The sequence below is a fragment of the Callorhinus ursinus genome, unplaced genomic scaffold, assembly GCF_003265705.2.
Source record: "Callorhinus ursinus isolate GAN/ISIS: 27379988/994484 unplaced genomic scaffold, GSC_fseal_2.0 scaffold9, whole genome shotgun sequence".
Taxonomy (NCBI): domain Eukaryota; kingdom Metazoa; phylum Chordata; class Mammalia; order Carnivora; family Otariidae; genus Callorhinus; species Callorhinus ursinus.
The window spans coordinates 51,756,891-51,780,794 of NW_027397071.1; the positions used below are offsets into that span (position 1 = coordinate 51,756,891).

General features: G+C 43.1%; 1 protein-coding gene and 1 long non-coding RNA gene across 7 annotated transcripts in view; one reads left to right on the forward strand and one right to left on the reverse strand.

Annotated features, from left to right (window-relative positions):
- Positions 1-1,664, forward strand: part of LOC141373376 (uncharacterized) — a 3,060-nt gene extending 1,396 nt beyond the window's left edge. The window contains exons 2-3 of the long non-coding RNA XR_012379282.1: positions 595-793; positions 1,547-1,664. This is a non-coding gene — a long non-coding RNA (uncharacterized lncRNA). The remainder of the gene's footprint in view (positions 1-594; positions 794-1,546) is intronic.
- Positions 1-23,904, reverse strand: part of NFIA (nuclear factor I A) — a 360,615-nt gene that overhangs the window by 8,634 nt on the left and 328,077 nt on the right. The gene's annotated exons all lie outside the window — the stretch shown is intronic.

Below are 23,904 nucleotides of genomic sequence, written 5' to 3' on the forward strand. Positions count from 1 at the left end.
AGGAAGGAAGGAAGGAAGGAAGGAAGGAAGGAAGGAAGGAAGGAAGGGGCTGTCTCTAAGGTTCTTGAAGCCTGGTGTCAGTTACCCCAATAGGGTATTTAGATGGATGACTTCCAGCATAGCTGAGCCACATCCATGCTCATGCCCCGTGGCCACGTGGCTCGGCCCCCCCCCCCCCATGATAGACGTGCTCCTGAGAGACACAGGCAGGTCCCCGCAAGCTGCCCCAGGCAGTTCTGACGGAAGAGCTGCTGCAGCGGGGCCAACTGCGTCAGCAGCACGTGCGATAGTGTTGTAACATGGACGGCTGCCTACTTACTACAAGCACAGAGCAGTTGTCCAAACCACCACTCCCTGGAGAGTGACCGTGCTGCTCCCGGCCAAGACCTCCGTTTGGTTCAAACCTCAAGACGGGAAAACACTAATCTTTTTACCCAATAAGCCATCCAGCACCTCCAAACCTTGGGAGTACACACACAATCCAATTATTCCGACTGTTGTTCCAAAGTCTAAATCTTTCGCCGTCTTCCAACTTGCCCCAGTGTCTGCCTCCCCATCAAGTACTTTTTTTTTCTTCTTGGTCTCCCTTTACAGTCTCATCTGAGTAAGCTTTTACCTCATGAAACCAAAGACTTCCGAATGAACAACTGCACTCTGGCCCGCTCGCGTTCGTGCTGCAGACTTCCCAGAGGGCTGTGTGCCTCGCGGTGGAGCTCGGGCCCCGGAGGCCGAGTTAGCAGAACCCCATCGTTGAACCAGTACACACCATTCTGTACTAGTGAAGTCATCTTAGGCAAGTTCCTTAGCACTCCTGGGTCTCCATATTGGACTCCATGAAATGGAGATAACAACTTGATCAGTTTTTATGGGGCTTAGATGAGCTAATGCCTGGCTAGAGGCAAGCACACAAAACCAGAAGGCCGGGGTAAATGGACTCTCTAACTCTAACATGTGTACGGGCCCTACGGTCCACGTGAGACCCCAGGAGGACCGGTTCCCTTGGAAAGTCATCGCTCAACAAGGCGGCTCTCTCTTACTTAATGATATAATTTCTTAGTTAAAAGTAGCAGCTGCGTCAGTTCCATTCCCCCAGTTGCAAGAGAAAGTTCTTGAGAAAATAAAAATCTGTCTTTAATTGCGGTATTAAAATCAGCAGCGAAAGCAACCACACAAAAGGAATTGGCTCAAGTTTATGAAAGGCATTTGGGTCCTTGCCTTGCAAGGCTAAACTGCACGCCTTGGAAGTTGGGGGTGAGCGGGGGAGAGGGGAGGCGGGGGTGGGGTGGGGGGAAGTCGTCAGGCAACCAAGTGGGACAGAAACAATCCTATTTTGGTTTTTGTTAGTGAACGGCATACTACATAGATCAGAGACTTCTTATAAAATACAAACCCCCACTGTACACAAAGCACAGGAAAATGTGAGGAAAAAAGGGAAAAACTAAAAGCAGCTTAGGGTGTGTTAACGCTGCTATTCTGTCAGCTTAAAGAGTATTTTATGCTTGATCAACAGCTCTTTTTTATTGTGCTTTTCTTTCATTCATTCAAGACATCAAAGCTGAGCACCACCAGTGTACCTGCCCTTCTGGAGCCGCTTGTGAGGGGGTTCTAATGAAGCACGACTCTGGGAGCCGGAGACCCCCGTGGACACGGCAGTTCAAAGGGAATATTTCAACAATGATTACATTTTGTAAATCTTTTTATGAAAGAGACAGCTTATTTCCTGCTTTTTCATGAAAAATAGATTCTATCCATTAAAGTGAGCCCGCGCCACGGAAGCTGCTTGAGATCTGAGGTGCAGCGTGGAGATTAAGGGGACAACGGCCCGATGAAATCGTCCAGAGTTCCTATCTGTTTGGCTAGGATGGCACTGCCGGATTTTCTGGGTGGAGCCCAGACGGTGCGCTGGATGGCTCTGCTAGCGGAAATGCAGTGACAATGGTGCTTCGAGGTTTATTTTCAGCCGGGGGCCTGGTGTTTATTGTTTGTTCCTTTTTATTCTTTTTTGATTCCACAAAGTCCAAACCAAATATCAGAAGGCATTGGGCCACCCCTTTGATTGCACAGGAAAAAAAGATGAAAGATTTTAGTTACAGATTCATTAAATGCTGTTATTTTTAATGCCCCGAAATGGGACAGACCCTTTTGCACGTGGGAAGTTAGCCATTAAAAAGCTGGCTCCGCTCTGAAGATACAATACAGGCTTTATTATTGGCTAATGTCTGCCCCAAAGGCAAAACTAAAGAAGGCAGGCTACCCTTTTGTAATTTTTGATTTTCAGTATTAAGATAATCTTTCCTCGGGTCTTTCTTTTTTTTGGCGGTGGGGAGAGCTGAGTACAGTAGGGACGGAGGAGAATAATTTCCTAGGGAGCTATGAAATGAAAAAAAAAAACGTATGTTTTCTGCACATCAGATTCCAACCTTAATTAAATGCCTGTTGTCTAACAAGTGCAGACAGTCACACTTGGGGCTGGCCCAACGGTGGCCCAGGGAGGTAACCTTTCTGTTTAAAAAGAGAGGCGTGGGAGTGGAGGTCAGAGCTCAGCAGAGCGTGGCCACATTGTAATAATCATTCCACCCAGTGCTTCTCTGCTCCTGCTCTTCCCCCAGAGCTGAGAAGCCCTTCCCAAACACCACTCAGGTTCACAGCACATCTATCATGTAGATGTAGTGTTTGGATTGTGCAGGTAGAGAGAGTCTGGAAAGGGGTAAAAAAAAAAAACAAAAACATTAAAGCGAAAAGTCCAATTATTACAAGAAGTCTCCCAAAGACGTCCTGCAATAGAATGACACAGGATCTGATACTTTGCCAGAAATGAATTCCCAAACTAACCTTTTCAGCCAAGGAGCCCTTTAGGCACTGCATGGCATCTGCCACCTTTGGACCTTTCCACTGCAGCTGGTGCCGACTGGCACAGCCCAGGGCACAGGTCTTTGCTTCTTACCCCTTTATTCACCCTCTGGTCACAGTCCGGACTCCTTCCTCTTGTCCTTTCCAAGCCCCGTTTCCTGCCCCCCGCCACTCCACCCCTCTAGCCAGTCTCTTTCTCTCCCTTTCCACCTGGGTTTGAGGGCCCCCCCCCCCCGGAATTACAGCAGACCCCTCCTCTCCCAAAGGCCGCAGGAATCAACCGTTCTTCCTACTCCATTCACCGGATTAAGAAAGGAAGCGCAGGAGAAGGCACTCAGCTGCAACCACAACCACCCCGCCTAGCAGCTGGAATGGAGGGCTTCTGTAGTGAGCCAAAGAACCAAAGAAACGAGGCTTGGAGGCAGAACTGGGGCAGAAGATGGAGGAGGCTGCAGCATCTCAGTTCTCAGGCTCATGAGAAAAGAGAGGACAGTGAGGCGCACCTCAGCGCTGGACTGTGAATTGGGGGCCCAAGCTCAGTCCCCAGCTACCCTGGGGATGGCCCCCCAGGGGACTCTGATTCTGCTTACAAAGATCCCATCCCTGAACTTTCTTTACCTTCCGGGAACACCTGCTTTTCCATTTCACTAGTTCCAGGAGTCATCTTTTCCTTGTTCACAGTGTGGATGGACTACTGGGGTAAGCCTGTTCATATCCCTCACTGAGCTTGGCCATGGAGAAAGCAGGAGACCTAAGTTCTAGTCTCTGAGACTTCGGGGGTCCAACCTTACTTATCCGCAAAGCAGGCCTCGGTATACCAGTTATCGTGGCATTTGGGGGAGGAAATAACAAACACAAAAAGACAAAACTTTCAAATACTGGCCTAAATGACTTGGAAATACCAGCCAGAAGAGTAAGCAGCATGGTCACGGAAGGCGTTGCTGTGATCTGGATGGCGTGGGGTGGGGTCAAGGTCTCCCTCCTCTGGGCCAACTACCCTGGATAGAAATGGAATGATTTCCCCGAGCCCAGGCAAAGCTCCATGTGACATCCCCGAAAGCACAAACCAGGGATCAGTGAACAATGCTTTCCTCCTCCTTCTGAAAATGTGGTAGGATTTAGGGTTTTATGGCAACACAACTTGTCTTTGTTAAGACGTGACTTGCAAAACAAACCCACATGGGGGAGTTGGCAGTTTCAAATGACAGTACTTTTTTTTTTTTTTAATGCTGAAACAGCAAATGCTTTTTATGTTCAGATTTATTTCCTTCTAAATTTGTAGATTAAATTTACAACGAAGCAATATTCATTACTACAAACAATTCAATTCTTCCTGAAGGGGAGGTGAGTGGGAAGCTTCTTGGTGGGGTTGGGGTGGGGAGTTGAACAAAGGCAAAGATCCCATAACATTAGCACTCTGTATGAAGGGTCTTATCAACAGTTTGGACATATACATCATATATACGACCAGCAGAGCTACTTGGCTTCCCTGCCAGGAGAGAGGTAATATTCTAACACAGAAAATTTAATTAATTCATTTTTACCTTTCTAGTCATGACTTTAGAGATGGTAGAGCTCTCCCAAGCAAAGATTACTGAAGACAGATTTAAGAATGTGTTTTATAAAATCAAGCATGGTAACAAAATCACCCACTTTGTTGTCAGATAAATTCTACCAGGTACGGCTCCGCCAGTAACTGACATTTGGGAACAAACTCAGAACTCATGCACACAGGACTAATCCGGAACAGTTACACATTCTGCTATCACTTTATTATATTTTAATGAAACCAATTACACATTGGACTGTTATATGCTCACTGACTCTTTAAATATCCTTTTCTCTTATTAAATCACCATATGGATGGGAGATCCTATGTTTCACTTTGCAAGAATGGTGCTAAGTTCAAATGATACCTATTAACTTTCACTGGATTCTGCAATCACAAAAATCTTGCAGCTCTACCACCTTGTGCTATCTTGAAGGTGTTGAGTTAAAAAAAAAAATACTTGAAGATTTTTCTCTCTCTTCGAGGAGTGAATTGTCTGAGCTAAAATATCGCTTCCTGTTGTACTCCATCAGCCTTTTGGCGTTGTTCTTCAGGAACATGTTTACGAGTTCAACTTCAGGTTTAAACGAAATAAAACACTCCTCAGGAGTTTATAACCGAGCCTCATTTACATGTGCTCCCTCTGAGCTCTGCCGGCCTCAGTGTGTGAGTTTCCAAGGCTTGGGGAAGGAATGTTTTACAGTTGGAATCTGTACTGCTTTCTCAGGCATTTCAGACTCTGAGGATGGGCACACAAACTTCAGTTAGTATTCAAAGTTTCCTCAGATCTGCTATAAAGTCAAAGAAAGAGAGAAAGAAAGACAAGGCAGGGACCAACTGTATCTTCTTAATTTTCCCCATCAGGCGAAATTTCAAGTTAACATTCCAGTTGAAAAGTAACAGATTCTAGAAGTATGTTCTAGAATTCCACAGCCTTTGACTTTGAATTTTTCTGCAATCATTTTCAGCATTTTGTGAAAATGATCGGTGTGTGTATTTATTCTCTTCAGATATAAAAACTAGGGCTTGCCAAACTGTTTTTCTGCCTTGAAAATGAAGATAGAGTATTATGAAGATAAATGCCTCCCCCCCCCCCCGCAAAAAAGAGATCCCATATTGTGTTTATGAAAAAACCTAAGGGATTTTTTAGGTCAGAAAGATCTCAGGGATTTTCCAGGCAATGAAGGTACACTAGAGAGAAAGAACTAGCTATTTTGGGTTGGGAACAAGGAAGAGTTGAAGTACGGATTCTAAATGCTATTATAGGGAACCGATCCAGAGAGAGCTGATTTCATTGACTCACTGAGGTTAAGACTATGCAAAGGTCCAGGAGTTCAGAGAAAGCAGCCATGGTCTTCATGGGCAGAAATGGAAAAAGAACCAGAGAAATAGCACCATGGACCCTGCCACTCAACTTCTCTCTGAAATTTGAGTTTATCTAGTGAGATAGTAGGTAGAGGAGTAATAAACCAATGATGCTGGGGCTGAGAGCTACTTTCTAGCATCTCTTCACCCCAGGATGCTTCTTTCCTGATAGGTGAGCATATCCAGCATCACTGTGGGTCGTGACATTCCCAACTTCAGCAGCTGCCTCCCTGCAGAGTGATAGGTGATGAGGCAGGTAGTTCAAGAAAGACTAAGTGATACTGTGGGGGTTAGAGAAGAATCTACCTGGCCGAGGGTGGATGGACAGAGAGTCCACAATGAATCTGTGTCTCAGTGTGTGCCTCTGTTAAGAAGGGATTAAGACCACCTTCCTAGCATGGTGGCTATGGGGATAATATGAAATAATATATGGAAGTGTTTTGTGTCTGAACTAGACTATGCAGAACTGAGGCTTGTTTTATGGTATTCTTTTCTGACATGGGGAAGACAGAAAGCTCATCCTTCTGTGCCAGGTCACAGCTCTTCTTGGCCTGGTACAATGAGGGGCAGTCCTTTTTCTTGAATCAATACAATAACAGCACGAGTATGCTAGCCATATACTCTTCCCTCAACCCGTGAACTTAGATTAGCTTAAATTCTGAGAAACATCAAGGATTTTCTAAAAACAAATTAAATGTTAATAAGCTTCTAACTAAAACCCTTTGCTATGAAAATAAGAAGTTTCTTCTACTGGATAAAGGACATGAATAAAAAGTGGAATCCTTTAGATGACATCCTGAAGAAATGGATGGTAAAAGGAGTTTCTTTTTGGATGGCGGTTTTCTTATGGTGACTGAGTGGAACCTGGGCTCCTAAGTAACCCTAAGAGTTTCTCAGCCTTTGACCAGGAATGATTGGGCAATCCGGCAGAAAGATGAGAATTTGCATATGAGATAGTCTCTGCTAATCTCATTGGTCAGTCAACCACAGATTACTGAGAATCATGTTCTTTCGTCTGGGTTTTTTTTTCTTTTTTCTTTTTCATAAACATCTAATTTTGACTCATTCTCCACTGCCCTTTGGATTCTGCTGTTCAAGGTTGCTATAGGAAACAAATTAAACACAACTGCTGTTACTTTTTTTTTTTTTAAGTTCCTCTGGCAAAATGGTGGATGGGAGGAATTTTGAAACTCAAGACAGTTTGCAGATTTTCCTGAGGATTTAATTTATCAATGTGAATCTTAATTGTTTTGAAGATGAAATAATTTGACAGTCGACCCGGTAGTTTGAAAGGCTGTACATTCGTTAGTGTGTTGGTAGGTAGATGCAGGTCTCACGTTTTTAAAGATTTTTATTTATTTATTTACCTGACAGAGAGACAGAGAGAGAGCACAAGTAGGCAGAGCGGCGGGCAGAGGGACAGGGAGAAGCAGGCTCTTCACGGAGCAGGGAGCCCGATGCGGGGCTCGATCCCAGGACCCTGAGATCATGACCTGAGCCAAAGGCAGACGCTTAACCAACTGAGCCACCCAGGCGCCCCTCATGTCTTTAAAAACTGATGCTGAATCCTTTGATAAAACAGGGGACTTATTCTTCCATGGTTTTCTTTAAGAAACAGAGAGCACCAAATCTGGAAACATACTTGCTTGATAGAGCTACACGGAAGGCAGGGGCTGAAGAGGACAAGCTATTTCCTAGAAGCCGATTAGACACGTGGAGAAGCTGCCTTCTCTCTTCCACTCCCTTCAAGTTCGTTGTTCAGTGGCATCAATCCCTCATTTTATCATGCAGCTTAATTTGTGCCTGGTTCGTATTCCAAGCAAGCAGCCAGGAAGGGGTGCAGAGGGGCAGTCCAGATGTGACAGCACGGACCCTACGGCTGAGGAGCATTAGTGAATTCCATAAGGAGTATCAAGCAGCAGTTCTTAGTTTACAAAGGTCATTGTGATGCAAGGCCCAGGGGAAAAGCCTAGCGAGCAGTCTTCCTGGAAGATAGTGGGGGTGGGGGAAAGGGAAAGAATGATGTTTTCAGGAGGGTGGGGGTGAAGAGAACTTGGTCCATCTTTAGACTTTGACAGGAAAAAATATTTGGGAAGAGGCCAACTGTGAGATACAGCATGGCCCTAGCTGGATGGTAATGATGTAACAAATAGCAACATTCAGAGCTATCCAGATACCAGGGAGAACAACTGGCAGATATTAAAATCATTATAAGATGTGAAATTATACCTCTCACTGCTTCATTATCACTATATTTCATAATATTTGTCTAGAAAGGCACACAAAGCCTATCAGGTTAAATTAATCCTAATGATCAATTTTAGTTTTATTCTAATTAAACAATTTCAATTTAATTAATGCGAGCACAGAAATTAGTCAAAATTACAAATGTAAATGTTGAACTTTAAATCAAAGGTCCTCCCTGCTCTCTGCCTCCTGTAGAAGCACTTTAAAGTGTTTGCCTGTGAAAGTGGATGGGAATTTTAACCTTTGTCTACACTGTGAAGGACAAAAGTTAGACAACTGTGTAAGCAAAAGCTCCCCAGGAGCAGAGACAGGAGCACGGGCTGAACCCCCACCCGCCCACACCCACACCCACACAATGCACACACATGGCAGTGTCCGAAGAGAAATTCCCTGAGGTAGACTTTTGAATTAAGTGCTTTTGTTCCTGGGGATTCTAATGCCCTTGGGTCAGTCTAATGGATATTGGGTTTTTATAAAACACCTTCGTAAAACAGGATTCACGCACCCATTTCCTAAGGCACCTATGAAACCACCAGTCCCTTGCCTCCTGGAGTTGGATACCCTGAGTTTCAGTTCTGCTTTGCCTCTGTTTACCCATGTGCCCTTGGGAGTCGGTCTACCTTCCCTGGGCTTTGGGTCTCTTATTTGCAGGTGGTGTTTTATCAGAAGGATGCACACTTCATTCCAGAATGCACTTGAAGCTGTATCTGGGAAATGACGCCGTCTAGCATGATAATCTTTAAGGAAATTACCAGCTTCAATATTCTGTAGTTCTAGAACTTCGAAAAATACTGGCATCTTAAAATGGATCTGAAAATGGTATGGGGGATATGTGTCTGAATCATCCTGTAAAGACATTCAAATAACCTTTCTTCTCCCTTAATAAAAATCCAAAGTAGATGGAATCCAGAGTTCCAAAAATTTGAGGAAGGAAAGGATGTAGCAAATGAATTTTTTTTTTCTAAATGGAAACAAAAGCAGAGGGGGTGGCAGCAAGTGCAAAAAAAAAAAAAAGAAAAAGAAAAAAACATAATGAAAAGAAATGCATTTCATTTTTTGTATTTAAACACTTTTGTACTGGTGGATCATACCTAAGAACAGGCCTGTAGTGTCACAGATTCTTGGTCTTAGAAGAATGTTATATGTGACATAAGATTCTGTTATTGCTCTTACATTCATAAGATAGCCACCACTTCTTTTCCCACAAGGAAGCCTTCATATATGATCTTCCATCTTGACTTGTTCCCAATTGCATATGAGAATTATTTGATAGCAATCAATCCACCATCACTGTTCGGGGACATTACAGGAGAACAGCAGAGTAATTTAACAATATAGTTGATTAGTGTAATAATCATCATTAAACGGTAGTAATGATAGTGGGATTCCCCTTACCTTGGTTAATGACCATAGACAATTCATTTCTTGACTGCCAGTGGTAGAAATGGTTTTTGAAATATTAACTTCTGCCCCATGGGAATGACACTTAGCCCACCACATTTAATTTTTGACCTTCACTGAACAGCATGATCCTAATCCCTTGATTTTATAATCTTAACTAGGAAACATTAAAATATGGATTGACTCCAGTTGGCAGGAATCTTTATGTTCTTTTCACTAAAAAAGCTATAAATCCAATGGTTGACCTTTTATTTCCAGGTCACAAATGACACCCACTCACTTTTGTCCGTTCACATAGGATTTATGTTAGGGTCTACAGGTATAAGCCATGAAAGTTGAACTTTAATGAAATGTCTTTCAAAGACATGCACTTAACCAAAAATTTCCCACAAAAAAATTAGCAGATAGTCTTTAAAAAATAGCGATTATATCCTCAGCTGGCCTCAACTAAGTCTATTTTTCACTTGTAGTTAAGTTTCCTCTAATACTATTATTTTTCTGAGGGTAAAAATTAGGCATGTGTTTGGGATGATAATAGTACCTTAGTTCCCAATTTAGATTTCTAAACTGAAAGATTTCTGAAATGTTCTCTCTTGCCATCACCATAATTCATCTATCTCCAGCTGAAAAATGTTCCCTGTCCTTTTTCACAAAATCAATTGTATTGACGGGAGGCGTTCTGTGTTGTCAATCAGGGAAATGTGAGTTGATGGGACCCCAAACCAGTGAGATAAGGTAAGGAATACCAAACCTGCTCAGGTCCATACGATCAGAGGGAGATCAATGCTTCCCATAATACTCTTCCTGTCATGTAGCACCCTACCTGTCACAATTAATAATGTAGAAGGGGCTGATTAACTTAAGTAAAGTGCTTTCTGCTGTGTAAACACATAAAGATCTATGAGGCAAAAAAAAAAAAAGCAAAACGGTGGGGCAGGAAAGAACAAAACGTCATTTTTATTTTTCACGTGGATGCGTTCTCACTTTCCATTCTTCTCTTGTAACAATTACTGTACCAGCCACTCTGACAGAGTCAATAAATTGATCTGGGTCTTGATGTAACAGCAAAGCAGACTGATCTGATACACCATTATCTGCAGTGGAGAGTGGGGTGGGGTGGGGTGCGCCTGGGTGGCCGAGGGCAAGGGGGAGAAATCAGCAAGGGCAAGCCAGCGTTGCTCTGGATAGATAATGCTCTACATGTAGTTTCTGGAAGAGATGAACGCATACATGGTGTGCTTGTGTGCATGAGCATGTGTGCATACGTGCATGCGTGTTAGGGGACAGAGAAAAAGAAGCCTTCAACTTGGCTAAAGGATGCAGCCTAAGTAATACCGTATGCACCACTAATATTTAGGTCCCTGCGGTATTTCAGTCACTCAGACGGATCTGCAATTCAATGAGGATCACCACCCCATTAGAACTAATCATGTCAGCTGTGTATCTGACAAAATAAACATTCTGAAACTGTGCTCCTAGGTTCGTAACTTGTTTTTGCACTGGGATTTTTTTTTTCTTTTCTCCCTCATCCAGCATAAAGTTTAAGAGTTTTTTAATATGAAACTATAACATCCATACAAACTCTCCGTATGCATTCCTCAGCGTATTTTGCCTCCCAACCAGAAATTGCAGCTGTTAGCTGAGCTTTAACTTGCTCCTTGGGAGTATGCTAAGTATGTTCTTAATAAATAAATATCATTCCACTAGCTAATGAGAGAATTAATGGCACAACTTATGGAAAATGGACGTGGGAGGATGGGGGGAGAAGAGACTCAGCTTAGGGGGAAAATGACCAGATTACTTCTGGGGGTTTCGCCATATTAACATTTCTGGGTTTCTGTTAGCAATCACAGGTTCCTGGTCCTAAAGATGAATGAGATGCATCCTGCCTGACCTCTGGTGCTTCACAGAGGTTCAGTTCTAAGGGGTGAACAAGCAGCAGTACACATCAGCTCTCCGTGTGCCAGGGAAGGGTGCTGGGGGCTTTATAGTCTAACTGTATTGAGTCATAGAGTCATAAAGCTTTAAGTGGAATGCACGAATTAATTTATAATTTTATAAATGTGACATCTGAGGTTCAGAAAGGCTAAAAACTACCCCAAGATCATTGTACTAATCTTAGACTGCCATAACAAAACATCCTAAACTGGGTGGCTTAAACAACAGATAAATACCCGAAAATATTTATTTTCTCACAGTTCTGGAGGCTGGGAAGTCCAATATCAAGGTTCCAGCAGATCTGCACCTGATTTGTACCTAAGGGTCCTCTTCCTGGCTTGCAGATGGCTGCCTTCTCACTTAATCCTCATGCGGTGGAGACAGAACACTCTGGTGTCTCTTTTTCTTTTTTTTTTTTTCCACTTAAAAAATTTTTTTTTTCTTTTTATTAACATATACTGTATTATCTGTTTCAGGGGTACAGGTCTGTGATTCATCAGTCTTACACAATTCACAGCGCTCCCCATAGCTCTGGTGTCTCTTCCTATGCAGGCACTAATCCCACAGTGAGGCCCCGCCTTCATCTAAACCTATCTCCCAAAGTCCCCATCTTCAAATACCGTCGCAGTGGGGGGCTGGGGTTTCCGCATATGAATTTTGGCAGGACAGGGGTAGGGGCGGGAGGAAAGGGGGAACAACAAGACTCAGCTGACAGCAGTCACGTACTGAGATAAATCAAAATCAAGTCTGTCTGGCTCCAAGGCTGAGGGCTTCTCTACTCTATGATACTGCCCAGGAGAGGCGGGTACCTCATGATCATAGGTCTTCAAACTACTACTCTCTGTAACATCCTGGATCTAAGGAGCATTACAGTAAGCTCGGTTAAAGTTTCTTCACATATAGAGATTCCACTGTGTCCTTCACTTGCTTCCCACCTTCCCCGGAACGAAGTCCAATTGCCTTACCATTGTAAAAAGTAATGTATTTATTCATGGCTAGACCCTAACTTCCTAGCCTCATTATTCAACATTCTCTGCCATTTACATTAACAGATATACCAAACAGAGTAATGTTCTTCGAACACACATTGCTACTCTTTCGCATGTGTTCTTCCTCTTGCCTGGAGTGGAATGTTGTACCCACCAGGCAGGTCTGTCTCCTTCAAAACCAGCTCATGTGTCTTTCTCCTCGAGAATATATCTTCCGTGAGTCCCCTGCTTCTCTCCAGAGTTAATGACCTACTCTCTCTACTCCTTATAGACTAGGCATACTTCAATTGTTTCATTTATCATACCTTACTATACTTTGTTTACTTTTCTCCCTAGAAGTCTGTGAGCAAGGTATAGCAGGGACTGGACACACACACACACACACACACACACACACACACACACACACACACACACACCCCTCTTCCAGCCTAGTGTGGTGGCAAGAATATAGTAGGTGCTCAGTAAATTCTGTTTTTTTTTTTTCTGTCCCCAAGATCAAACACATAGCTGATGAGTAGGGGAGATAAACTAGGTATCCAAGTATTTTAACTCCTAGTCTAGTGCTCCTTCTATTCTACCAAGATGCACGGGTCCCTACTACGGTACTACGGTCAGTTCCCTTACTAGAATTTTCTATTATTATTGTCCTTCCATTCCCCCAGCACGACTCCTTCCCCATACACACATCCTCCATGGGTTGGCAGAAGGGAGGGGATCATACTTGAGAGGGGCAGAGGCTGTGTGCCATGACAACAGGCCTTAAATTCCCCCCAACTACTCAGGGCAACACGAGACAGCATATCCTGCCTTGGAAGGGAGGACTGAGCACTTTCCACATTATTAAGGCAGCAGGGTGAGGGTCTGAGGTGGCCCTTCAAGTTCGCGTCCGGGCGGCAGCTCCATTATGCCGCCACATTCAGAGTGTGGGAGGGAGGGCATGAGGGCCAGGACAGCCTGTCCTAACCCAGCGGCCCAGCCCCAACACAGGGATACAGCTTATCCCAAGCTCCTGTGATTCATTAGTTAATGTGTAAAGCATTTGGAAAGTGGAAAGCTAATTAGAAGTGCTAAGTTATTTCATCTCTGCTGTAAAAGAAGCAATGTGAAGCCCAAGGAAAAATTCTCATGCAAATATTTTGGGGAGGCGTGTGCTACGGAATGTAACTCAATGAATAGGCTCCATTGAAAGGCTATATCTCAAAAAGAGAGGCCCCCCCCATAAAAGAATGTGCCTCCGTCCTCAATAAACAAACAGGAAGGTAAACAAGTGGGTGTGAGAAAAGTGGGCAGGAAGCATCACTGAGAACTCATGTGAGAGCTTTGAAAATCTCACTTTAGACAATAGGTCCTGGCTTTGAAACTCTTGTCTGTCCATGGGACCTTCAAGGTCTTAGGCTCATGAGGAAGCCTGGGAAAGCCTGTGCCCCAAAGGAACCCCCTCCTTAACGTGAACAGTTATTTTTTGGAGCCCAGGAACGTTTGGGAAAAGCGAATTCCTCGGGCAGGGGAGTTTCACAGGCAGGGGCTTTGTGGAAAGGGGGACAGTTGGCCACCTGTATTGCCTCTCTACTCATAGTTCACGGAGCGGGGCCAATCAACTCATTTTCCTGTTCTCTGAACTCTGTTGACTCAAGCTCAGCAAAACCAGGCTCTTTTCTTTTGCAAAGGAAGCATCTGGTTCCAAGTCATAAAAGAGAAACCCAGAACCCATTGCTGACTGTTTGATAAGCACCTGGGAGGGCACGAGGAGGGCACTGTTTCACAGGGTTCCCTTGCAATTACAAAGGGACATGTCCTCCAACTCAGCTTTTTCAGAGGTCCAGTTTACCGGGAGAAAGTTGACCCAGCCCATGGGAGCTGGTCTGCACAAAACTCCAGTATGTCTGCCTGAATCCCGGACTTGGACAGAGGGCTAAAATGACCTGATCGCTACACACTCACTCACACTCACACACACATGCGTGTGCACACACAGTATTTATGTTTCTTAGACACATGGGGAGCGAGTGTAGAGGAAAGGCACTGTAAGAAGACAGGCATCAAGGGATGAAGGGAGTCAAGTGCTGGAATAGGAGTTAAAAGCCCATGAAACCTACCAGAGAGTGGGAAAGAGGAATATGGCAACTATTGCTATCAGTTTACCTACTATCTATGGCCCCTTCTTTCTTGGGGCAGTTTTATTTAGGGAGGACAATGTAACCAGCCCAGGGTAATAGATCACGATTTTAGCCAATCAAGATAATTCTGTGCTAGCTTTCCCGGCGTTTTTTGCAGCTAAAGATTCAAAATGTAATCCAGTTTTAGTCAGTGAGACCTAAAGAGAAATTTGCTAACAGGAAGCAGGGGAGGAGTATGGCAGGGCCTTTGTTTCCCTGATGCAAGAGGGATAATGGAGTAAGACCTGGGCATGATGTCTGGAGCTGCAGCAGCCATTTTGCAACCAGAGGCACCAAGCATGAGGATGAATAGACAGCATGCCGAGGATGGCAGAGCGGAATGTCTGCAAGAGCATGGGTTCCTACTGGCATCATATAGCAGATGAAACAAGGCCAACAACCACACAGATTTCACATGAGGAAAATAACCCTGATTGGCGTAAGCCACGCTTAATTTGGTTCTCTTCTATGAGGTAGATAGATGGTATTGTGGCCTTCATTTCATAGATGCAGGAATTGAATTTTAAAGGGTAATAATGTCCAAGATCACTCTGATGAATGGCACAGCCAGGACGTGAAAATAGGTCTATCCAACTCTTTAATTCATGACTTTTTCCCTGTTCCTCCAAAAGAAACAGGCCACAAGTACCAAATATATTTCCCTTAGTATCCTGGAACATCCCCTGATCAGAAGAAGCATCATTATCAAGATCCATCTAAGGACTGGAAGTTTTGACAGCAATCCCGCAATTGATCCTAGGGTTTTCTGGCTTTGTTGCAAGGCTATCATCAAACTCTGACCTCACTCCTCTTAGAACTCTACAGAAATTCTCACCTTGTTTTCAAGCCTTCCTCCCACTTCATTTCCAGCCTCCATTTTCCCACAATCCCAACGGCAATTAGACTTCTTCCGTAAGATCTAAAGTTTCAGGTGCAAGCTCCCTCTTATCTTCCCCTTGTCCCTGGCCACTGATCTCATTTGAATACTGAGAAGAGGCAAGGGAGGAAGGAGACAGGATTTACTGAGCACCTATTGTGTGCCAAATCCCAAGTAGGCACTTAATTCTTTCAATCATCATCCATTTGCCCTAACTAAGAAGCTTCCCCAAATCTTTTTGGAGCGTGAGCAAACAAACGAAAAGGCTAAAACCAAACTACAACACGGAAGTTAAAGGTAATGGGCTTATGGAAGTATAAGAACTGAGGGAGAGGGTGCCTGGTTGGCTCAGTTGGTTAAGTATCTGCCTTCAGCTCAGGTCATGATCTCAGGGTCCTGGGATTGAGCCCTGCGTCAGGCTCCATTCTCAGCGTGGAATCTGCTTCTCCATCTCTCTCTGCCTCTCCCCCTGCTCATGCTCTCTCTCTCTAATAAATAAATAAAATCTTAAAAAAAAAAAAAAAGAACCGAGGGAGGTAAAAGAGACCACTCCCTAGAACTGATGCTATCACTTTGCCCAGAAGTGAAGTTTGTGACTGAGAACATCTCAAATGAGCTGCTAAATTAAAAACTGAAAGACAAGGGTTCTGTTTGTTGAAAAGTATATCTTAATAGTGTCTCATAACCTATCAGTGAGTCAGCTACCAAGTGTACCAGAAAAGAATGTACAGGTTGGTGTGGGAGATGGGAAGCTGGGAGGATTCACTCTGGCCCACAGCAGTACAGAGGGAGGGGAAGCACATTGCATGAGTAACTCATCCTGGTGAGGTGTTGTTTACTACTCAACACCTGTGACTGGGGATGAGCACATAAGAGAAAAAATGACCAGGCACTGCCTTTCCCTTCAGGGTCTAATGGGGGAGGTATTTTCATTTGCTGCCAGTCCTTACCACCCTCAGATACAGAGTTTCTTCTTGGGAAGTCTCTTCTTCCTTGGGGCACAACTGAGCTAAAGAGGAGAAATGGTGTGCAGAGGAATAGATGCGCCCAATTAATTAGGCTTTGGAGGTACCTTTAGGGCAGATGCTCAATGGAAGGATCCATGGGGTTATAATCTTTAGGGGAGGGGTTGTCCTAATTTGCTAGATGGTTGCTTTAGATCCAGAGTTTGGTAGGTAGGTTTGGGCCATATCCACATAGCAGCACGTGAGGATGTGCTGAAAGGTTCATCCAAGACCTTGCCTAACGGGGCACACTGAAGGGAGCCTGCGCTTGGGAATCAGAAGTGGGTTTGTGTCCTGGCTATGTGGTTCCAGGGAAGTCACTTCTTCTCTTTAAACCTCAGTTTTAAAATCTGTATAATGGGGATAATAATAATAATGGTTCTGCCTACTTCAATGGGTTGCTCTTAAGATCAAGTGAGAAAATACTTTGTAATCCAGAAGATACTATTTAAATATAAGAGTTTAGTTATCAACCAAACAATAAAAGCTATCGTTTGTTGAATGTTTAGTTGGAGCCAAGCACTTATTTTCTTTACACCAGTACAATTTAAGACTTAAAACAACCATCAGAGATGATATGATCACCATTCTACAATTAATAGACCAGACTAGAAAAATTGAATTACCAAGAAAGAAAGAAAAGAATAAACAACAACAACAACAAAATAAAAGAAAGAAAGAAAAGAAAAGAAACACATATACTGCTTCTAAGTGATGGAATAAAGCTCCACCCAAGATCTGAAAAGGAAGCCCACAATCTCAGCTGCTCCCCTATCTGGTCTCTGGGCAGAGGCTAGCTGTTCTCACAGATGCAGACTAACATCATTAGTAAAGGTCTTTTTCCCAGGCAGGATGAGAGAATGAGCTCAGTCTTATTTTACAGATGCATGAACTAATAGGAAACTGCAGCAGGTCTTCAGAAGACCCAAGCACAACATCAGTCCTATCCCACGGGACCCAATTTCTAGGCTTCTTATTTCCTTGATGTAAGAGGATGAGTCAGTCCTAGACCATCTTAAAGAGAAAATGGTCAGTAACATTTCACTAACACTAATTACGCATGCAGATGGCATTTGGGAAAAAGAAATCTGAGAGACAAACTGGTTCAAATCCTGGCTACCTCACTTGCTTGGGGCGGATGTATTCTTCTGGAAACTTCAGTTTCCTCATCTGTAAAATGGGGACAATAGCACCAACCTCAGAGGACTCTGAGTACTGCAGCAAGTGTAGGCACACGTGGGTGCTTAAGACAGAGTAAATTAGACCAGTAGGACTTCCTACTGTTTCCAAAGGCAGGAGGAGATGAAATTTTACCTGTCATTGTGTGGGCCTGTAACCGAAATGCTCAAACCCCATTCTAACTAGAGGGGGAAGATACTCTTTTTTTTTTTTTTCTCTAAGGAAATCTCAGTTTGTTGCCTTTGCAACTCTCCAGCTGCTCCCTGAACTTCTGTGGATATTTAACCCCCTCCAGGCAGGCAGCACAGAGTGGGGTGGGGGGGGCGGGGGGAGGCAGGAAGGCTTCTGCTCATCTGAGTGCAGTCTCAGGTGAGCTTAGTGCTCCGGGTGAGGACATTACACAAGGAGGGGGAGTTTCTTGGCAACGAGGGGTGAGGGAGCTACCTACTGACATGACTGCAGCAGGAAAGGATTCTAATTTTATCGACTTGGTCCAGAGAAGACAGAACCCAACAAACATGTCACTCCTCTTAGGATGGGCTAAATAAAGCCTTATCTAACAGCTCATGGATAAATGGGTGAAAATTGAAGCTAGCAAGAAAAAAGGTAAATTATATGAGAATCAGAACCATATCATCAGACCAAAGTTAGATATGGACAGAAAAATGGGTTAGCCTTTCTGCCCCTTCTGCTCTTTGGAAAGTTCCCTTACCCAACTCTGTGGTCTCAAAGCCTCTTAGGCAAATCCCTATTGTAATTGGTATCATGCTGCATTATTAAAGTTGTTGTTGTCATTACTATTCTTATTATTTTTTTACATCGGTGTCCTCTACTAGTCTTCGAACAACTTGAGGAGAATTGGTACTCCTCATTCTGTAGGTGTTGGGAATATTGTAAGAAACAATGAGTAAGCGAAGAAAGGAACTTAGGAAGAGTTTTGTAGAGTGCCCATGCTTTGGTTTCTCAAGTCGAGCTTCAGGAACATGACACAGAATGATAACAGATTGAAATGCCCTCCATATTTGCCGCCTCCCCACATTCCTTGTGCATCCCCACCAAAGGCAGACAATGGGCGACACACCCATAACCTCCAGATCAGCTGTTTTCGGCACAGCGTGAAGTGTGTGGCTTGTGCATACGTGTGTAAATTTCATGAGGCAAAGGCAGTCACACTGCTCACAAGCCGGGCAGCTAAATGATTTATTAAGCAAAGGTTACAGCACCTGTGCCTTTCTGTCAACAAATCAGGCCCACGCCATGCCAAGCGATTCTTCTAATAACCTAAATGGTAATTTGGTTTTAAATAGCATTTCAGATACCACAATTCTGTTGATGCAGAACAGTGATAGATTTGGGTGGCAGGGAAGAAATGCCTGTTTTTAATATTGTTTGCACTCATTTTTCATTTTAAAGAATTAGTTCTCATTGGAGTTCTGCAGGTTAAGCATTTTATTTGAACATTCTGATTAAACTAGAACCTGAATCAAAATGAGTTCTTTGCTCAGTCCTTCTGTGTGGGAATTGGTATTTCTATTTATTACCTGATGATGAAATATTAACTTTTTTTTCTCTAAATAAATGCCTCCTCTTAATGGCTCTTGTTCAGGGATCAGATTAAATTATGGGATGCAATTGAAATGGCCATTGGATTTCTGCTATTTGAGATGACAGCATGTCCTCTATTATATCATCCGGTGGGTGTGCAGGGGACATTAATGGTGTCCAAAGTGAAGTAAATACCCTATGCCCCAGGGACTTCTCTATACCTTAACATCAACCGTCCTGGGACAAATTTGAAAAGGAAGAGATTTGGGGTGGGGCCGAAGGGTCATGGTTTCTCAAACACATGGGTGTTCTGAAAGCTGCAGGGAGGTGGCCACCCCCTATTTTAATGATGAGTTATGACATGGAGGATGCAGAAGGATAGGAGGCAAATGATGAGAGTAGCAGAGGTAGCAGACAAGTGAGGCAGAAGACCGGGACAGATAACTGGGCAGGAAGGCTCAAACACACCCAAAAGCTGGGGTGAAATATACAAAGCAATTGCAAGGCTGTTTGAAAGAAAACTAGCTCAGGGCAAGGCTAAGAAGGCAATTCTGTCTCAGGGAAGGGAGGAATTCTCTGGAGAAAAAAACAGACTGGAAGGGAAGGGGGAGAAAAAATGGCTTTCAATTATCCACGTTATCTTTCCCTACCAATCATTACCGATGATGAATTGGTGCAATAAAAGCCAATATTCAATTTTTCCAATTTACATGGAAAGAAGGCCATAATATATTGTTAGAGGGAAGAAACAGCAGCTTATCAAACAGTGTATATAATATGATCTCATTTTTGCAATACACTTGTATGCACAGAAACAGTCTGGATGGATTTATATGGAAATGTTAACAGTAGGACTACAAGTGATTTTTATTATTTTTCCCATCTGTATTTTCCACAATTAACATGTATCATGACTGTAATAAGGGAAAGTCATTATTTTTAAACTTCCTTATGAATCATTTAGCTTCAAGCAATATATGCTGACTACCCACTATGTGATGGGCATGAGAAATAGTATTTTCAGAGAGATGAGCACACACTCACAGTGGATTTTGATGATAAACTGCCTACTCGTCCTGTTTTACAGAATTTTATGCTCTTAGGTGAAAGGGGCCATTCGAGTTTATCTAACGATTACATCTTGAAAGTTGTGGTGAAATACACATAGCATAAAATGTACCACCTTAACCATTTTTAAGTGGCCAGTTTAGTGGTCTTTGGTACAGCCACACTGTTTTGCGACCACCACCACCACCCATCTCCAGAGCTCCTTCCATCTCGCAAAACTGAAACTCCATACCCATGAAACAATGACTCTCCATTCTGCCATCCACCCTCCCTCCCAGGCAACCACCATTCTCCTTTCTCTCTATATATATATCTGATGACTCCAGGGACCTCACATGAGTGGACTTATACAGTATTTGTCCTTTTGGGACTGGTCTATTTCACTTAGCATCATATCTTCATGGTTCATCCATGTAGCACACTGCGGAATTTCCTTCATTTTTAAGGCCAAATAATATGTACTATATACCACAGTAACAGGGTAGATACGTACTATATACCACAGTAACAGGGTAGATACGTACTATATACCACAGTAACAGGGTAGATACACAATAAAATGTATATGCCACATTTTGTTTATGCCATTTGGCTGTTGATGGAGACCTGGATGGCTTCCACCTTTTGGTTGTTGTGAATAATGCTGCTAAGAACATGGATGTACCAAAACCTCTTCAAGACCTTGCTTTCAATTCTCTTGGGTGTATACTAAGGATTAGATTTTAATGCAGTCTCAGATTAAAAGCAGGGAGTAGGCCAGTGATACTCCTGAGAGCTGAGCATCAGTCAGGGTTTGAATACCTGCAAGGAAAGGTGCTCACCAGCTCATGAGGCTGGGCAGTGCAGTGGTTAGAGAACACAGGCCTTGGAGTCAGGCAAACTGGGTACAGATTCTTGCTCCACATCTCAACTGCTTATGGCCATGGGAAAATGAACAATCTCTTTAGGTCTCAGTTTCTACATCTACAAAGTGCAGATAATTATATCTATCCTATTGGGTGGCTGAAAAGATTAGCTGGGTAACAAACTTTAGGTACTCAGTACATAAAAATGTTGAATGAATAGAAGATTATTCATTAAATATATATACATCATTAAAGAATACTTTGTATCAAGAAAGGTCTTATGATAAACTGAAAGCTGCCTATTTAAAATGTCTATGCAGGGGTGCCTGCGTGGCTCAGTCGTTAAGTGTCTGCCTTCAGCTCAGGTCATGATCCCGGGGTCCTGGGATCGAGCTGCGCATCAGGCTCCCTGCTCAGCGGGAAGCCTGCTTCTCCCTCTCCCCCTCCCCCTGCTTGTGTTCCTTCTCTTGCTGCGTCTCTGTCAAATAAATAAATAAAGTCTTTAAAAAAAAAGTCTATGCAGTAGTTCAAGTTCTATCTGCTAGAAAAAAAAAAAAAAAGACCATATCTAATCTGTCTCCCATAGGTTGATGTTTAGGCATTTGAAGAGACTTCCATTGGAAAGTGGCATTTTGGAGATAAGGACACCAATTTACTTTGCATTTGTTTATGGATTTATGTGCAGGTTACCTCTTCTGCATTTGTAAAGCTTAAGCATCTGTTTGAGTGACTCTTCAATTTCTACTTCTCTAAAGGTAGAAAGCAAAATGTCCTCCCAATTAATACAAATTTCATGCTTTATTAACAAAAGTATCAATATAGAACAAATAAATGCAAGCTTGCTTTTAGAAAATTACTAATCTGTAGGCCATGTTCAAATTGAGTCTTAGACAATTCCTGTAAAGGAAAAAAAAACCCTCTTCTGAACTAATGTCTTCTCAAAAAGGAGATTATTTTTAAAGTATAGGACCATTTTTACCTATATCTGTATATCTAACACTTTAAATGGTTCCAGAAAGTAGTTCCGTTTCTCAAAAAAGAGTTAATATATAAACCTTAAATTAAAATATTTTGAGCACATAACTTTTACCTCAGGATATATACACATACATATTTTTTTGAAAAAAAAATGACAACTCCATTAGCACAGTTTCTCCTAAGACAACTGGGGATGGCTTTCTTCAAGACAAATGTGGCAGGTGTAACTGTGATAAGAAACATTTAAGCTGTTGTCCCTATGATGCCAAATATTTCACAGAAACCAAAAAAAATTCAGTTCCAGATGCCAAAATTGGGTCTAAATGACATCATTCATCCAGATGCGTGGAAAATCTGGATTTTCAAGAATTGAATTTTTGTGGTCAACATCATGAAGACTCAGTTTCTGGGTTAAATAAGTCATTTGTGAAACAAAGCCATTCTGGAATATAACACGTTTTGATTATAGAGAAACAAATTGAATGGAACACGGGGTACCATTTCAGTGCTGTGAATCACAGATTACATAAAAAAATACAATGTAAAAGACAAACAGGACATTTCCAAACTGCATTTTTGAGGTTCTTCACGAAGTAACCCGAGCACACTGGGGCTTTGAGAAAAGCAATCATTCAACATAGACCACTGTCCCCGGTTCTCCTTTCCCACTGAACTTGAACACATGTGCTGAAAGTACAAAATGAAATGTCCATGCCTTTGAGGTGATTATTCAACTTCAAATTCACCAGTTAAGCATTAGGAGGTATGGGACCATAAGCAATACACTGGTGTGATTTCATGGGAGGTCCTGAATAGGTGTTAATCCCAGAAGCCATGGACACGCCAGTTTCAGGAGAAACAGCAGAAGTGGGACACTCAAGAGTTAACCTTCTGCCTTCCCTTCTTGCTCCCCCTCTCCTTCCAGCTGCCTCCTCCGAGGCTGTACTCTCCGTGACCCTGCATCCCCGTAAGGAAGGCTTCAGAGGCAGTGCAGTCTCACCTGCACGGGCGACAGCAATAAACTAAAATCCTCTACAGAGAGCGCACGCAAACGGACCCAGGAAGGCAAATCTCTCCCGTTGATAAGCATCTGGTCCTGTTCTTATAAACAAAGACGAGTAGTTATAAATTCGGCATCTGGAGGATACACACCTGGGCATATGCACCAAATAGCTCGGAGACTTTTTTTTCAAACCACACACTGAGAACCTCACAAAGAAAATACTCTCTTTATGTCGATTATGACGGTATATGGTTACATTCTAATTAGGACATCAGTGAGTCGTTCCTTTCAAAACTTGAATCTAATTCTCTTTCACAAACTTCTTAAGTATGTCTGCACCCACTACCTTTGAACTCCAAGAGTCTCTCACTGTGTCTAACAGCAGGCCTTTTCAAAACTTTTTAAAAGAGGAAGGGGACATAGAAGGTTATTGCTTATGGGTACAGAGCCTCAGTTTTGCAAAATAAAAAATGTTTTCTGGAAAAAAAAATAAAAGAGGTTTCTTCTCTTTGACCTATACTAGCACAAAACACACCTATCAACCGAAAAACAAGCTCTAGATGTCCTAGTATCATCTTTTCTCAATCACCTACCTCAACACATGACATTATATTCACACACCTCCCCTCCCGCCCTACCGCACCTTGCTCCCTAGGGACCAGCAAGCATAGCCAGTAAGTAACAAACAGCACCTATTCCTGCACCAACACCAGCAACTTAATAGGATTCGTGAACCCTTTCTTTTCTTTTCTTTCAGGTTCCTGGCGACCCTATAACGAAAACAGAAGAGCGGCTGGCTCCCCCTTCCCAGGATGCACTCTGATTTCACCGGCGGCCAGAGCTGACTTTTCCAGGCAGGGGCGGACTTCTGTCCGCTTGCAAGTGGAGAGACACGAATTCCTAGATG